Source organism: Emydura macquarii, unplaced genomic scaffold, assembly GCF_026122565.2.
Source record: "Emydura macquarii macquarii isolate MOO-44397 ecotype Brisbane River unplaced genomic scaffold, CSIRO-AGI_Emac_v2 contig_2863, whole genome shotgun sequence".
Taxonomy (NCBI): domain Eukaryota; kingdom Metazoa; phylum Chordata; order Testudines; family Chelidae; genus Emydura; species Emydura macquarii.
The window spans coordinates 1,288,715-1,305,639 of record NW_027133000.1 but is presented as its reverse complement, the minus strand read 5'-3'; the positions used below and the strand labels follow the sequence as shown (position 1 = coordinate 1,305,639).

The following is a 16,925-nucleotide window of genomic DNA, read 5'->3' as shown; positions in this document are numbered from 1 at the left end:
GAGTCTGTAATTTGAGATATACATCTAAACTGACACAATATCAGTACTTACCTTTTACCATGCAAAGCTTATCTCACCATTCTCTCTCCCACCCCTCCCATCTCATGTGCAAAGAAGTTAATATTCATCAGCAGTAACAGATCTTTGATTATACCTGCTTTATGGAGCAACTCAAAGATGTTCTTTTACAATGACAATTACTATGAGAAAAATGTGACCAAAAATTTCTGGTGTCATCAAAATGTGTTTTTTTAAGAACACAAAGTTAAATATGAACTACAACTACATTTTAATTACAGTCTGCATGTTCACCTCACCACCTATTTGGATCTTATAAGTAAGTGCGAACAACTTCCATCCTAAACAAAATACTATAGGTGTCATTAACACTAATAAAAAGTAAAAAGCAACCTTGAGTCTTTCAGTTTCTGAGCATTTTCAAAATGCTTTCAGCTTTTCTGGAAAGATGTTCCACTATTACTCTTGATGAGAATTCTAGTGTAGGATGTGCCCACTGAAAAGCTACCGTTACATTTAAGAGAGGACTTTAATACCAGCACCCTATTTGGCCTTCCATCATATTCACCTGTAACTGCAGAGATTCATAATGAAGTCTAAGTGCTATGTGGTTGGTTATACACACACGATATATGCAGACAGGAATTATCCATTTTCAATAGTTTTCCCTTTTTAAAGGGCTATTAATTTCTAGTCTCCTATATACAACGTAAAAAACACTTAAAACACCCATCAGGAAGAAGACATCAGTAACAAATGCAAATGTCTTTGTTCTCACCTATTGAATACAATTTAAAATTAGCCAAATAGGGAGGCTGGATGCTCTCAGTGTCAAGTCAGGGCTTAGGATACAGAGCATTTCTTTTTCTGCTGTGGTTATCTGACAGCTATTTGATAGCCCATATGAAATGAATTAGTGCTTAGTTCAGAATTGGTAAGCATCAACATAAAAAAAATCACCATAGCTGGTACAGATGTTGGCAGACCCAGCAGAGGTGTCACGGACTGAACAGGCGTGGAAGTGAAGTATTGAAATGAATGGGAAAAAGATATGGAAAATGAACTACCCTCATGTTTACAAATGGTTCCTCCAGTAGTGAGTTGGAGGTATATTGGCAGAGTGATGTGGGGAAACTTGTACTGAATCTATCTTAAGAAATTTATTCTCTAGAGCTTTCAGTCAGGCACCTTTTGTAAGTATCCATGTCCTTTTAAAGAGAATGAAGGGTTAATCAAATATATCCAAGTAATCTGTAACAGCATGACAAGTAATATATCCAAGTCATTTACAGCATATCATGTAACCCTTAAAGTAAATTAATTTAGTTATAACTTTTTGCTAGATCCTCAGCAATTTATTTTCAAGGTACCTACCTATACGTGTACACTTGTAGAATGATTGATTTATGGCAATGCAAACCCTTACAATAATCATGCAGTTGATGTTAACAGCCAACCATTCTGGACCATATATATTCAAAACAGAGAAGAATTATATTATTAAATACCATAAAGTCATTAAGTTGAGTCATGTAGTGTAGTCACCATGCAAAAAGGTGTGAGCCAGTTGTATCTGATTCTATTTAATATACTTTTATGACTAAGCAGAATAGGTAACTTTACTACTTCTGGGGGAAGAAAGTCCTTTATCAAATAACTGGTTTCTACAAAGATGGGATTAAATAGTTTGATTCCAAAATTGAAAATAGGAAGTGATTTATTAAAGGGGTGTAGATTATTTTCAGTTAATTTAGCAGCTTTTTCAGGAAAAGCCTGTCTATATCTGGCAACCAGTCACATTTATGGTTCTCTTTTCAAGATACAAAATAGCATCTTCTCACAAATGAGATTTTTTTTGCTATATCACCTAACCCAACAATGGAATCTGTCAAAAATTAATTTTCTGATGGTTTGCTTGCAGTTTCTAGTGAACTGTTAATTTCTAGCAAGACTATTGTTTTAATGGAACTTAAACAGCTTTTTTAAGTTGACATGACGTATTTAATGTACACAATGGTCAGTGAACTGTTGTTGAAATAGCTTATGGAGAATTTGGTAAATTAAATCTGATTCTTGGTTTGCTCCTGGGGCAGCGTGACTATACAGCACAATTTTCCCAAAGCTTCTTGTCAAAGTACAGTTGAGTCTTCAAGCAGTATTTCTTCTCTGTGTGTCCAGGTACATAACTTCACAATATTAAGACTTTTAATCTTTCCACAACTGAATTTTCAAGCAGGAAGTTTGCTACACAATATGCACACAATGTCTGTGGAAATGTTTTAGTAAGGAATAAAAAGGAACTGGGAGACTGTGGTCACAAGATCACAGTGTTGGTTTATTTTATGCAGTGAGAATGTGGCAGTAGCTTTATATTGCTTTGTGTCTTTTAGAAAACATTATCTGAGTTAGTTTGGTTAAGAAACAAAATTATGATGCTTCAGAACACAGTCACTTTTATCCCTGAGTTGCTGAAACTCTTACTCACTGGTACTAGTTAATACCTGCTATTTTAAGTCTACAGTGGAAAATTCTCTTCTGATGGCAGGGATATTTCCAAACAACCTCAGAAGCAAAATGATCTGCTCAAATGTCCGTGTTCTCCAGTTTGTGTTTTCTACACAAAAGGCATCTTAATATTCCCTACCAACACTCAAAATCCAGGTCACCATAGCTTGCGAGATACGGCACTTGCTGGCTGTTTCATAACAGACCTTACGAATTCTAGGATCATGTTTGTAAACACTCTAACCATGTGCGCATGGCCACGTGGCGAAGCATCAGAATGACCTGGAACTCCCTACTTGAGAGGTAAATCCTGGCGCCAATACTAATGTAACTAAGCCAACTAGCTCTCTAACTCTCTCTTCAGCGTACTCCCATTGAAGTCGTGTGAAGCAGAGCAGAAGGTTATTTGAAGGGGAAAGCGGATTTTTTGCTTGTATACAGTACACATGAGCGTTTGTTACATTTGTTTGTGTCAAAACAGACCCCCCTCCTCAGATGTAAACAAATTAACAGGGCTGAGTATTTCATTATTTCCCTTTAAAACATAAGAAGTACTTATTGCTGCTCCCAGAAAGACAATGCAAATTTGAGCTTGTGGGTCCCTGTAATACAGCTCTTTGAAAAACATAAAACAGCGCCCCATCACCGTCCCAAATCCCTCTAACATTCATGGCTTTGGAAGGGCACATAGCCAAAATTCCCAACTCAACTTTGGACACAGATAACACCGATACCATGGCTGTAGTATTTTGCTGCTTTCTACTGCTGAAATTAAGACCAAAGGTTCAGATATTTGAGGAACTAGCCTCTAAATTATTTCAGTTTATCAGTAGAAGTTGCAAGAAGCTATAGATATGGCCAGTACAAATAAAAGTCACAAGTCTTTCATTTCCTCTTAACACAAGATTAGCAATTACAGCCATCCAAAGAAAGTTTCTTCTGGCTCTAACCATGTGCTGTATCTGTTTCAATGAATAGGTCAGGAAAAGGGGGGGAAATAAGTGTTGTTCCTGCCAATCTATAGTGATTCTGTTTCAAGTGCAGCTGTGAATCTCATTTGCTGTTGACCTTTGCTGTGAGAGCTGAGAATAGGACAAAGAGTTAAACTGTTACCAATCCCTGCTGAGTTTGCACTTCTCAGGCCATTTAAGACTGGCTGGGTGGGAGGGGAAGGAAGAAAGATAAACAGATCACACCCCAAACCAAAACAAGGGAAAAAGTACAAAAAATGTGAATATTTTTGGTTTATTTTCCTGAGTAATTACATCTTGTTATCTTAATGCAAGGTACAGTAGATAAATGAGTCCTTGAACTATGAACTCATAAGGAGAGCTGCAAAAAGTCAATACAATTTTAGCTAAGTGACTGGGGAAAAAGAGAGCTTTGTCTTTTCTGCCTAGGCTACAGAAAGCAATTTAATCCAGTGGCACACAGCTATTTAAACCTCTTGTGTTCTATATTCCAATGGCCTGCTAAAACAAACCAAAAAGGATGGCATTTCTCTCCTAGCGATACTGGGTCTGTGGCGTCAAATATAGCAGCTCTAAACTATTTACATTTTGCTGAAGCTCATCACTTGAATCTGAATAGGAAACACTCCCAAGTTTGCTAATTAAATGGAAATGAGAAAAAGTATCCATTGGTTTAAAAATGTGTTTGAAATCTGGGCAAATTGTAAATGTTACTGGAATTCCTAGTAGTCTGTGTGGCAAGCAGAAAAGAATTTTACTCCCTATCACACGAGAGTCTAACTAGCGCTATCCAACTCCATTCCGTTGTCACGCAATAAAACTTCTATTTTTGGTTCACCACAGATGACCTCATTCTAAACCCTAGTGCCGAATATCACTTAATCGCAACACAAGGGGGATTAAAACAGAATTTGTTCATGAAATACCCTGATCAGTCCGCCCATTAATTTGTGATGGTGGCTGTCAGTAACTGGAAACCTGGATGGGAAATATGGATTTTGGGAATCTCTGCTAAGTCGCTGACTCTTGAAATATTGCACCCTCTCGACTGTTACATAACAGCCCCATGGAAATTCTGGGACTATGTTTGTAAACAGTGCAGCCATGTGCGCGCAATCCACGTTGTGGCTTGAGTCTCGCTGGATTTGAAAACTCTTAATGAAAAGAAACTGTGGAAGCAAGAGAGAAAAGTCCAAGCTTTTTTCTCTCAACTCTTTCTCAAGGTGTTGACAGCAGAATTGGATTCATAAATATGGCAAGAAAAATCCCTATACTCTAGTGACCATTGCCTTGGTCAGGATTTGTAGCAATAGCTGTCAAACTCATTCTCTATAACAAAATTGTTTAACTGCTGAAGAAACAGGATACATTTTTATTTTGTTGTAGAATACATTTCAAGTTTAACTATACCATGAGGGACTGAATATACCATAATTACTGGTACAGTCTCTCAGTAAATGAATTGCAAACTGAAGTTTTCAGATTAGATTAGCCAAGATTACACCGAGCAGGGATACTCCCAAATAAAAACTAAAGAAAGAGCCAAGTATCAGTGTTAAGGATCAGTGGAATTAAGAGAGAGATAAATTTACGTGGGTGATTCAGGTTTCAGAGAAAACAGATGACATTTAAAGGCTATTAGTGCTTTTAGGATTGTATTACAGGCCCCTCCTCTCACTCATAACCAGGTCTGTATATTCTACCTCCTACAACAGGGAACATTTTTGACAACAAATGGAACTTGCTCTTTTGAGATGACCTCAACTACTAAGTATGACATTTGTGTGAGGGTTCATGAGCTCCACTTGGCCTTAAAATTGATAAGCCAAGTCATAATGGCATTGACATAGTAGATTTGAGCAAATTGATGGGAACAGTTTGCAGACTATGGGAGAGCTTGTCTTGATGGGAGGATTTAGGGCATTAAAGGTTAATGGGAATTATCAGAGTACTTTGCTCATTGAGATGACACTATACACCCCTCTACGCAGGGGTGGGCATGGGGGAGACAAGCTGGGGCACTGCCCCCACCCTGTAATCGGGGGAGGGGGAGAGAGGCACAGAGCTTCTCCGAGGCCCTGCTGGGGGCACAGAATGTGCGCCTCCAAAACTGTTGAGATTGAAATTTCTGTGCACACCCTTGCCTCTCCCATACACTGCAATTAGCTGACACAACATGCTATTTTTAACTCAAATTAGCTCATTGTGAGAGCTTTTTTGTTAGAGGTGTGCAGAGGCACTTGTAGGGGCACTGAAACTGTGATAGTTTCCTTTCCTCTTGCTCTCCTCCCCCCCACAAATCTTACCTGAAGGGGTTGTTTTAATTATTTTGCCATCAAAGTAATAGTCACTAGCAACCCCTCCCTCAAATGAAAAATAATATTTAACAACAACTTGCTGCGTCATTTTGTTTCAGAGTGGTGCCAGCTTAAAACCACAGAACTGTTCACAAAAGAAGGTTGTACTCATTCATGGACAGAAAAATGTGCCTTTGAAATAAGTGAAAAGCCATTTGTTTCTGCTTCTAGTTTCCATTTCTTAAAATTGCTACTTCTGTTATCTTAGTAAGAACAGCCAGTTATCTGGTAAAGTCTGCTTGGACAGGAAGGAGGGTGAAGGCACTGGGACTCAGGAGATGTGGGTTCCGTTCCCTCTCTGCCACAAACTTCCCGTGTGTAGTTGGGTTAAACCATTTAGGGTTTGATTCAAAGACTACTGAAGTGAATGGAAAGACTCTCACTGGCTTCAGAGGGCCTGCTATAAATTGTATCCCTTCCTCCCACCTTTTGTCTGTCTGTCTTGTCTATTCATAATATTAGAATTTTAAGGCAGAAATTTTCTTTTGTAACGTTGTTTGGGATTTCTAGGCCTCCTGTATTACAAATATCAAGTCATTTTGCTTTATTTTTCTGGAAAATATTCAAGAAAAGGATTTTCTGAATCTCCCTCTGTAGTAATGCTTCTGCTGTTAGCTTCTAAAAGCAAGCTACCACTTTTACCATGTTTCACTACCATCATCTTATTTTTTTGACAAGCTACTTGGTTGTATTAAGTAGGATAAGGACTGCCTTATTTTATGTTTGTAAATCTGTGAGCCCGGTCCTTGATCGGAGCCCAAGGTGCTACTATAATACAAATAATAAATCATTCACTATCCAGTCTGCTTATTTTTAAGAATAGCAGGATTGCCATACCAAACTAGACTAGTGATCCATCTGATCTCTGGCCCTTTAGTATTCTGTACCAGATGCTTCAGAAGAAGATTTAAAAAAGCTGCAAACAACTGCAGTTATAGACCATCTTGTTCAGAGGGAAAGTTTCTTCCCAATCCCCAGTTGTTACAGGGTATATTTTTAAAGGGAAATCATTAACTTGAAATCTAGTCAATTTTTAAAACTATTACCAGTAATTTCAGGTACTACACCTGCCTCTGAGTTCTTCTGCCCCTTTCTTTGGTTTAACATCTACATTTTTACTTATTTTTGGTTTAAAAAAAAAAAAAAAAATACAACATTTTTCTCCCCCGCCCCCATTGCTGAAAAACCACAGGACCTTGACTATATAATGCCTCAATTCTCCAAGCTGCTCTGCGTGCACAGGCCCTTTTGTCCCTGTGGAACCCCTGTGAAGTCAGTGGGGTTTGTGCAAGCACCATGTTTGCTAGCACAGAGCAATTTGCAGGATCACGGCCTAGCTCGCTATACAAAGGAGAAAGCAGAACTGCCATAAAGTGCTGACAAATGCAAAACTGGAAAAAAAATACACTTTTCCCTCCAGTCTCTTTCTGTTACAGTTCTCAGGTGTGACTCGTAGCAATTGTAGGCAGAAAACATTCAGAAAGGAGCATGATTAAGTTGAAGGTGTCCCTTCCAATTATATGGACATCTTTAGGTTATGCAGTTGATTTGCTCTTCTTCCCCATTCCCTTCCCAAACCCCAATCTTTCTTACTACAACAAAGGTGGAGTGCAAATAAAAAAGGGCACAATTAAAGGAAAAACTTTTCACTTAAAGGATGTGTGGTGGCCTGCAATATTTCTAAAGTGGGAAAAGAGGACAAATGCAAGTCTGATCTTTCCTGGTTTTGGTGGACCACCTCTTGGATGCCTCAGACTAGAGGAAATGCAGTGTGTGCTCGCACACATCAATTTAATGGGCGGAGTGCTGAATATTTAACTCAGTCTTCCTTTCCTCAAAATGTCTGAGTCATACAAGTTAAATAGGTGTTAAAAACAACCTAATTTATAATCCCTTTCCCTTTCAATTGGTCAGCTTTCACTCTCTTGACTTTTGTGATGTTGTCATTTCAATAACTCCTCAAGCTTTCTGGACAGATAAGATCTGAATTTCTTATATTAAAAAAAAAAACAACAACCCCAAAACACAACAAAACCAAACCTTAGTTAATTTAAAGAAATATTTTCAGGCCTTCTTTAATATACCAAAAAGGACCAAGGGAAAGACAAAGCCCAATTTATTTTTATCTGTTGCAGGTTTCCTTTCAAGAGTGGAAGTGCATTTACTCTAAATTCTTCATGGATTTTATACTTACGGGCAGTCACTATTCTGTGACCTTTTGGGGGGAGAAGGGGAAGCAATTTATGGATTTAGTGCAACAACTAAACATTTTCCTTACAGTAGTCATTGCCACACAAAAGGCAGTAAAGCCATTTTTATACAAGAAGAAATATGCAGTCATTCTTTTCTTTTTGCTTACATAACTGCTGAAGGAGTTTTGTGTGCTTTGGCAAGTATAAAAATTGTATAACTTCAAAGTATAAGACTTCAAATAAAAATGAAAGAGTACTGAAAGAACACACAGATTAAACAAAGATTAAAAAAGTAGTAGCAGCAAGAGTAAGAAAGCGTGGTGTGATGCAGGAACAGTTGCTGCCTCTAGAGCTAACTAGAGAAAGAACACAAGCAATACTGATACTGGATTAGGCCTTAAAGTCAAGGGCAATGCCATCTAATACCAAGATCAGGACCAATATTAACACTGCATACTGTTTTGCCTCTCTCTGTATCGGCACCAGTGGCCCAAGAGGTGGAATAAAAAGGCAACGCAAACTCAGAAGTGCCATTTTCTAACATCTGCCCTCCTCCATAATCTTTACTCCTGTCTTCCTTATTTTTTTACTCATCTGCTGCAAAACTAATCTTGGCTCAAGAAAAACTCCAAAAAGAAAACAAGACGAGCCCCTCTTCACCCATGTGAAACGTTTGAATGAAACAGAATCAGAAGTTGGATGCTATGCAGACAACTGCACCAAGGAAATGAAGTAATAGATCAAAAAGAACCCATGAGTATGTAATGGTAAAGCACAACCACTGTAATTAAATTAACACAAGATGGAAGTAACATGAAACAAATTAGGCTATGCCACTAAATAGCAGCAGAAATGCATACAACACTGCATGTGGATTATTAAACAGTTTGTTTTATGACAGCAAAATCCAGACTCATTTGGACGAAATCAAAATATGAAGAAGGATCCTGCTGCTTGTAGGTTAAAGCATCAATTGCTTTCCTGTCCACAAGAAAAAAAAAACCCACATACCCTATATTCATTTCCCAAAGCATGCAATAAGTACTTGCGTGTAGAAAGTGGTTATAAAGAATTTAGAGTTTTATCAGCCAGCAAAGACTGAAACCCTGCTTGAAGCTGGAGCTAATGTTTTCAGGCTGAATAATAGTTTACACCATAACCTGTTTGGCAACTTTTTGTCAAATTCACAGTGAAGTATGAACTATATTGTCAGTTGGGGTGCTTCCAACAGATTTATTTTTATTTGCTCTTTCTGCAATCATCCTGGCAAACCAACAAAATAACTACCACCTCCTTTTTAAGCAGATTGAAGGCATTGTTCTTTTGGTTGGGTAAATAGGGAGATGTCTATAGAGCTTCTTATGCTTAACTGAGAACTGAAACTTCCCTTACAGTGGTATTTGCTTTCGCAACAATAACGCCTCTGTGTGTGTCAACATGTCTCATTAAGTAATAAATCCTTCCAAAAATTGATCTATAAAGTTAGTATGATTCAGGATTTCATTTTTGTTCTTTAAAGATGGGATTGTTCCAGTATTCAAGGGGAATAAGTCATTCCCAATTAAGGAAGAAAATTACAATACAAGGATCCCACAGTAAATTGTTAAGAGCAGTTTGTGGTGAAAGCTTCTGGTGATGGAATCTTCAAAGAAGAGGAAAGGGGAAAAAAAAAGCAGCCCCAACTCTCACCCCTTTACAGCATTTCTTTAACCGCTCCTGAACCTGAACCTATACCTGAACCAGTCAACCCCAAGTAAGTCTGCTTGCATTGCTTGAATACAATCAGAACAAGGGGGGGAGGGGGGGAAAAGCATTATTTGACAAAGGAAATCATAGTCTCTAATGTAACACAAATGCAGAAGATTTGGCCAAAACCAACCTATTGCATTTTTTTTCCCCCTCGGACCCTGGCAGATCCAAAATTCACAATCATTATTTCCCTGTTAGGAGCAACGTAATTCTTATGCCTCTTGTCTGCACTGACTGACTATTTCAGGGCATTTACTAGGAATTCTGGGATAGTGTTTGTAAACACTATAACCATGTGCACACAACCACATGGAGAGTCATCATCCTGACTTTAAACATTTACCCACTTAATAAGCTGTGGCATCGGTGTCATTGCAATGAAACCAAATCAGTTTCCAATATTATGCTACTTACAGAATTTCAAGACAGAACAGTTAGAAGACAGAGAGAACTCCGAGTGCTTAAGCATTATAAAGAGCCAAGTCATTTTAATCTTAAGAACCGAAATGTAATAGTAAGTATAGTGTGTTTCATGTGCACAGTAAAGAATACATAGACATGTTTAGGTAATTATCCTACCCTTACATGCCAATGAAAAATTCATGTTTAAACTTGAAGAGTCCGCTAGGATTTTTCTTTGGTGAAGCACAAGTTTTCAAGGTCTCACGCTCTCATGGTTTCTAAAATTTATGCAAGCTTAGTAGTGGTATTGTACAAGACAGACACTTCTCCTTACAAGTAGATTACATCATTCTAATTATTTAGAAAACGCTAAAATGGCTGACCTGCATGTGTGGAAAACTGTCTTGTTGCTCTCCTTAAAGTCCACTTTGTAAAGTTATCTAACCCACTCACATCCTCACTTATTCATTACCTCACACAAGAAGAGCTCAGAATATTCTTCTTATGCACAATAGGCTTTTTGTAAACTCAATCTCCCTGGCTCACTCTTTTAGCTAAGCATCTCTGAGGTATTCTCACCCAAAAGCAAAGTGCCATTCTCACTACCCTCACGTGCAAAGTATGCTTTTGATCATAAAAATCCCAAAAAGATTTTCCAATAAGTGGCGGTGTAGACACTGCAGTGAAGAACTGGGAAAACATTAACTTATGTCTCATTGTGGAAGTTTTACTCATCTCTTTTTTGTTCAGCAAAGTCTATGAAGTAAATACATCTTTCACAAATTACGTTTCTATCGTATCAATATGTGGAGATGCTTTCTTAAAGCACACACAAATACTCTTCTGAAAACTATGAAATACCATTTAAAGTGCTTAATTTTAATTTCCTGCTAAACTTGAGCATATGACTGACCTGTTACGCTGCATGGCAGTGGAAATTAAATGATTTTCTTTATATATCAGACCAAGCTGAAAGCTCAATCCTGCAAACCATTACTCGTGTCTGACTTTGCTGGGGCTTCTTGCATGAGTAAGTACTATCTCATGAGGGAAGGAGGCCAAGACTGGGCTTTGCTTTGATAGTCATTCTACACACTGCTACAACAGAGCATCTGAATTTTTAACCCAGAATTCACAACCCCACAGAACACTTATCAACCCAGATAGACTTCTGGGTCTCTTTTGAAAAGTTTTTGGAAGATGCATGGAAAGAAGTATATGCCAGACTCTGAAATGAACAAATCTCGATGTTGAACACCCAAGTCTGTGTTGTTAAAGGGGGCTTTAAAGCATCACACATCTTTAGTGCATTTCTCGGGTTTAGAGTTTAAAATTCTTCATTATGAGTGATTGGTTAGGCTTTCTTTCTCTTCTATTAAGTCAGTGCAATTTTTAAAAATGAACCTCTCTTCTCTTCCACCTTAAAAACAAAGTTCAGGTCATTTGGAAGGTCTTGAAATATCAATCAAAACTTTAAGAAACTTTTATTTCCTCTACCGTCCTTCCCTTGTCCACCCTCATACCACAAGACACACATCCAATATTTGAAACCGAACAACCCTTTACTTCTAGTCAGCGGGTCATTGATTACCCTTGGGATTAGCCCAGTTGATATTTCAAGTTCACAGTTTTGTTACTTGATCTCAGATGTCTGTATGCATTGAGCAATTCCCTGGGACTATGGTAATTGACTTAACACAGATGATAGGATGCCAGAAAGATGACTATCTTCCCTCCCCATCCCTCAACCACCACTGAGAAGACCATTACTCATGGTACTTTCTATTTCTAATTCTTTGTGTCTGTGGCATAGTAGGCAAGTTAAATATACATTCACTGATCATCTGAAAAACATACTAAATCAAGCCATGATAGTTTGTTCAGTTCTCACCAAACTCTTTTAGTGTGTAAAAGGACATTTTTTCCAGAAGTCAGTTAAATGGATAGGTGAGTGTTTGCTGTAACATACTGTACAGGATCAGAATAATGCTGGAAATGATTGATGCACATAATTCCTATTTGGCTTCCAGCCATGATGTAGTCATATGCTTTATCTCTGGTTCAGACTACAGTCTTTTTTCCCCTTCCCTTTTGAATCATAATACATCCCACTCCCTTTCAGAATCAGCGGATCAAGCACATAGCCTTTCTAAATGATGTCACAACACTCACTGCTGGCAGAGTGCCTTGACAATAATCTGAGAACTGGACTACTACATTTGGCAAAATGGCTTGTGGTTGTGTTCTCCAGCACAGTTTTCAAGATAACCACCAACTTTACTTGAAACTTGGCAACTTTATACACTTTAGGGCTCCAATTGTAAAGCTAGCTGGCAAGAATTTTTGCTGTTGCTGGCTTTGCTGATGCTACTACCACACTTAGAGCTACTGTGTAGCAGTCAAGCGAGTGCGGAAGAGGTTAGTTTGATAAGCCAGAATTTGAGCTCATCCAAAGTTTTAACTTGAAAAATAGGTGCCTTAATAAGGGATCCTCTTTGCTTTTTATAAAAACAAAAAAAAAAGTGTACCACTTAACGTTTAACTGAACAAATTATTTAAAGTTACTAGTTAGGTACTCTATTAGAAAACCACTCTATTAGAAAACCACTCTACTGTCATTTAAACAAAAGCAATTTAGAAGAACTCCAACATGAAACATTTCCCCATAGCTCCCAGAATGTTTTGGTAACATTAGCACTACCAGTAAAACATGAATTGGAAATCTGAACACATTTTATTTTGAAACATGCTTTGTTTTTAGGACCATTTAGATGTCATTAATATTTGCAAATGATCAAGTGGGGGGGGGGGGGGAGTCCCAGGAGTGAAAGAAGGAGCTGTAGTAAGTCTTATGATGACTGCTCAGATGAAGTGAAAATGGCCCTCTCTAGTTATGGCAGCTAAAAATTCCAGCTCTGGGGGTAGGAGAGTAATTCTGAAAGTGCCCCAAGTCTGCACACTGAAACCAGACATTTATGGCCATCTATTTCTGTTACTTAATACAGTACCAGTGACAATGAGAGACCTTGGAAATCTGTCCGTCATAACAACTCCTCGCCAGGCACATGTTCCTTGTTCTTTAAACAATGTTTACATGCCAAAGTCTAGGACCATGCGCACTATACCAAAACAATACCAGTCACCATGGCTCCGGGCCAGGAACCAACACAATGCCAAAGTCCTAGTTAAAAAGCCTTACTACTAACAACAATTTGGCCGGTTTATGAATTTAAGTAACAAAAATGTCTCCCTTCCCTCCCTGCGAATATTTATTAACTCTTCCGTATGTGAAAGATTCCAAAAAGGGCAACACACACAACTAATCTCAGAGGTCCTTGGAACCACTGAGATAATTTCTGAGGAACTCTTCTCCAAACAAAATAATGTTTTCCATTTAAATATTGTTCAGATGCAACGAAGAATGAGAAAATAGAGATCTAATTAACAAGCTAACCACTAAATTTCCCCACCCTACCTACTGGATTTAAACATGGACTTCTCTGAGAGGATTTCTTTGTTACTACATTATATTTCCTGAGCAACTGGGGAAGAGAGTGAATGTATTGCCCATTGGTGGACTATTTTGGTTCCAAATTGTTACTTTCCTACAGAGAAAGTAAAAGGTAACAAAGTGCTAACAACAAAAACTATGATACACGTAAATAGTACTTGTGCGTGTTATCAAAATATAATGGACTACACAACATAATGAGAAAAACTTTATTTGCTTGAAAGAGTAGAAATAAATCCAAGTGGCTCAACTCAGATTTATCAAGATTCTATGGATATTAATGTTTAATTTCGTGTAATCCTTTTGAAAATTAGATGCTTTAGTTACCTAAAAGGGAAGGGAAATAATCTACAATGGTAAAAAGCTTGCAAGGAGAGTAGCAAGCGTATTAAAATACTACAGGTCTGAGAGATGAAGAGCTGAAACGAAGTGTATCTTTATGACATAAGATGGTTTATTCAACTATTAATTGATTGCTGTAACTCATGGAACTTTACTTGCAAAGTGATTTACAAAGAGTAATGTATAAACAAAATGGGTTCTACCTTTTATTTATTTATTGGGTGGAGTGTGTTATTTAAGTGTTGAGAAATATGGGGAAGTACCCATTTAAAAAAATAAAACTATCATTGGCCACGCCTTATGGCTACTTACAATGAACTATGCTTATCTTCTGGAGACACGAGTAAGGTGTCCCTTTAATCTGCGAAAGCAGCTCATGTGATGGACACTCACTGTTTAAAACAAATTTGCCTAACTCAAAGATAAGTAGAAGAATGATTTACAAGTGCAGTGTTCAACAAATAATTTTGGGGGTGTAATTTAAAAGGGTTATGTATGCTTTGTGGTGTGGGTTTCTTCACCTTTTGATCAGCCACATCACCTTTTAACTGAAGCTTATTCATGACTCTTGACTGTTAACACCTCTCTGTTGAATTTCTTTTACAAACATCCCCTATTTTGCAATTCACAGCCTCCACTGAAAGTGCCATCATGGAATACACATGCAAATACACAAATGAATATACATGTTGTTATCCCCTCCATTGCAGTAAGTCAACTTGTCATTAAAATGCAAATGTAATGGCCTCATTAGCCAATAAACACCACCCACTCACCTGCTTTTACTGAGGATAACGACTCCTCGGCTCTGAAATTCCTAAATTTCTGGTTTTAAGATAAATTACACAGCCACACTCCCATTCACTGTTCCTTTTCTCAGTTGCTTATCATGTAGTGCTATCATAGTGTGCATTTGCATACTCTCCATCATGGAAAAATCTCATAATGAGACCTTTGATTGAAACATTTCCGTGGAAGGCAGATACTAAACCACATCACTTTTCTCCCCCACTTCACACTTTGAAAAGGAAAATTGCTAAACAGAAAAAGGGCTAGCTGAATTTCCAAGAATAGAACATCAAGCAAAAAAAAAAAAGTCTATTACCCAGGGTATGAAAATGACTGCTAGTGGCTGGAGGAATGGTTTTAAAATGCTAATATAAACACATCAGGCTATGGTGATGCTTTTCAGACCTGACACGTGTTTTGGATTTTTTTCTATCAGACTGTAGGTACAGGCCTGAAAGGCATTTTTAAAAGGTGCATAATAAAGCTTTTTTTCTTAGTCACACTGTGCAAGTGGCCCAGATCACAGGATTTAACAAGGATGACAAAGTGTGTTGCAGCTCGCAAAGAAAAAGGAAGGCCTTGCTACAACCTCTCCTCTCCTTTTCTCTTTTCCCCCTAAGATTGGGTTTTATTTCCTTCAGTGCCTCTGACCTTGTAGTCCTCAAACTCCCCAATCCTCCTCCCCCCCCTTCTTCTCCCCCTTTGACTGTGCCTGCCTTTGTGTCTGCCTGTCACTCATCGGCAAACCAAATGAAAGCTGATTCATGAGAAGCACAAAGCCAGAAACCGGACTTTCCACGTCCAAATTCTCTCGTAGCTGTTCCCCCCAAAACCGGCCAGCATGCCCAGGCTGTAAGCACCAGATCTATCTTTAGCAGCAAGAAAAGAGTTTTCGGTCCCAAGAAACTATTCCTCTCCCCAGCTTCCCCCATAACACCCCCTTTTGCACTAAATCAAACAATAGATAAAAGCGAGATGCAGACAATTCCCCCCAGCTCTCTCATTCAATCGGGGGGTGGGAAGGGGGGAATCCACCTGAAGCGGGGGGACGGGACCCAGAAATCCACCGCCGGTTTAAAGCACCTCCCGGGGCTCTTTAAAGAACACAATAAAACCCAGTGACAGACACGGAGCAGGGAAAGGAGGAAACCCCCGGCCCGGGGCGGGGGGCGAGGGAAGTGTGACAACCCCACCAGCAGCCACTGATCAGCGGAATCAGCATGAAGTCTTTAAAAAATAAATAAAAGCAGCGATCCACGCTTCCTTGCGTTACTAAGAATAATAATATTTAAACAAAAACAACCCACCCCAGCCAGCCCTAGGCGCTGAGAAGAGCTGAAAAGCAAAGTTGAGGCGGGGGGGGGGGAGAGAAGCAGCCCAGCCCGGCGGAGGAAAGCTGCCCGGCCCCGCTGGCTTTTAAAAACATTTTTAAAAACTCTTATTTGTCAGCCATGTTGGAGAAGCTGGAGTAAAATTCGTCCGTTCCCCCCCCCACTTTCTCTCTACTTGTAGCACGGGCTGCAGCCCCCCGGCGGCGAGCGCCTCGGCTAAGCCCAGCTGCAGGGAAGGGAGAGTGGCGGGGCGCTCCGCTGCGCTCCGAGAGAACCGCTCTGACCTCTGGCTCGTCCCTCCGCCTTGCAGCGATCCGGCACACGTAGCCCGCTCCCCTGGCTAACCAATCCTAAAGAGCAGCCATCTTGCTTCCTTCTGCCTCCTTTAGCACAGCAGCAGCCCGAGCCTCCGCATCAATATTCATAAGGGCCCCTTTGACGTCTGTGCTCAGCCCTGGGTGAAGCCCCGGTGTCGCTGTTCTGCGGCTCCCGGCAGCGGGCGTGACTCGCATGTGAACGGGCTCGGCCGCGCCGCGGGTGCTTCTGCAGCCCCAGCGGCTCGGCTCGGCTCGGCTCTGCTGCACCTCCTGGCTGGCTCGGCCGCGCGCTACATCCCTCACTGAGCGAGGCGGCTCCCTTCCCTTCCCTTCCCTTCCTTCCCACACAAAGCCTGGCAATGTTTGGGGGGCTGATCAATGGACGAGCGGGCCAGGACAGGGCTGCCCTGAAGCTATGGAGTGGAGTCCAAAACGAGAAGG

General features: G+C 39.6%; 1 protein-coding gene across 1 annotated transcript in view; it reads right to left on the bottom strand.

Moving 5' to 3' along the window:
* Positions 1–16,689, bottom strand: part of TET2 (tet methylcytosine dioxygenase 2) — an 80,328-nt gene extending 63,639 nt beyond the window's left edge. Inside the window, exon 1 of the mRNA XM_067568267.1 lies at positions 16,452–16,689. The gene's annotated coding sequence lies outside the window, so the exon portion shown is untranslated. The remainder of the gene's footprint in view (positions 1–16,451) is intronic.
* Between the last annotated feature and the right edge of the window lie 236 nt (positions 16,690–16,925).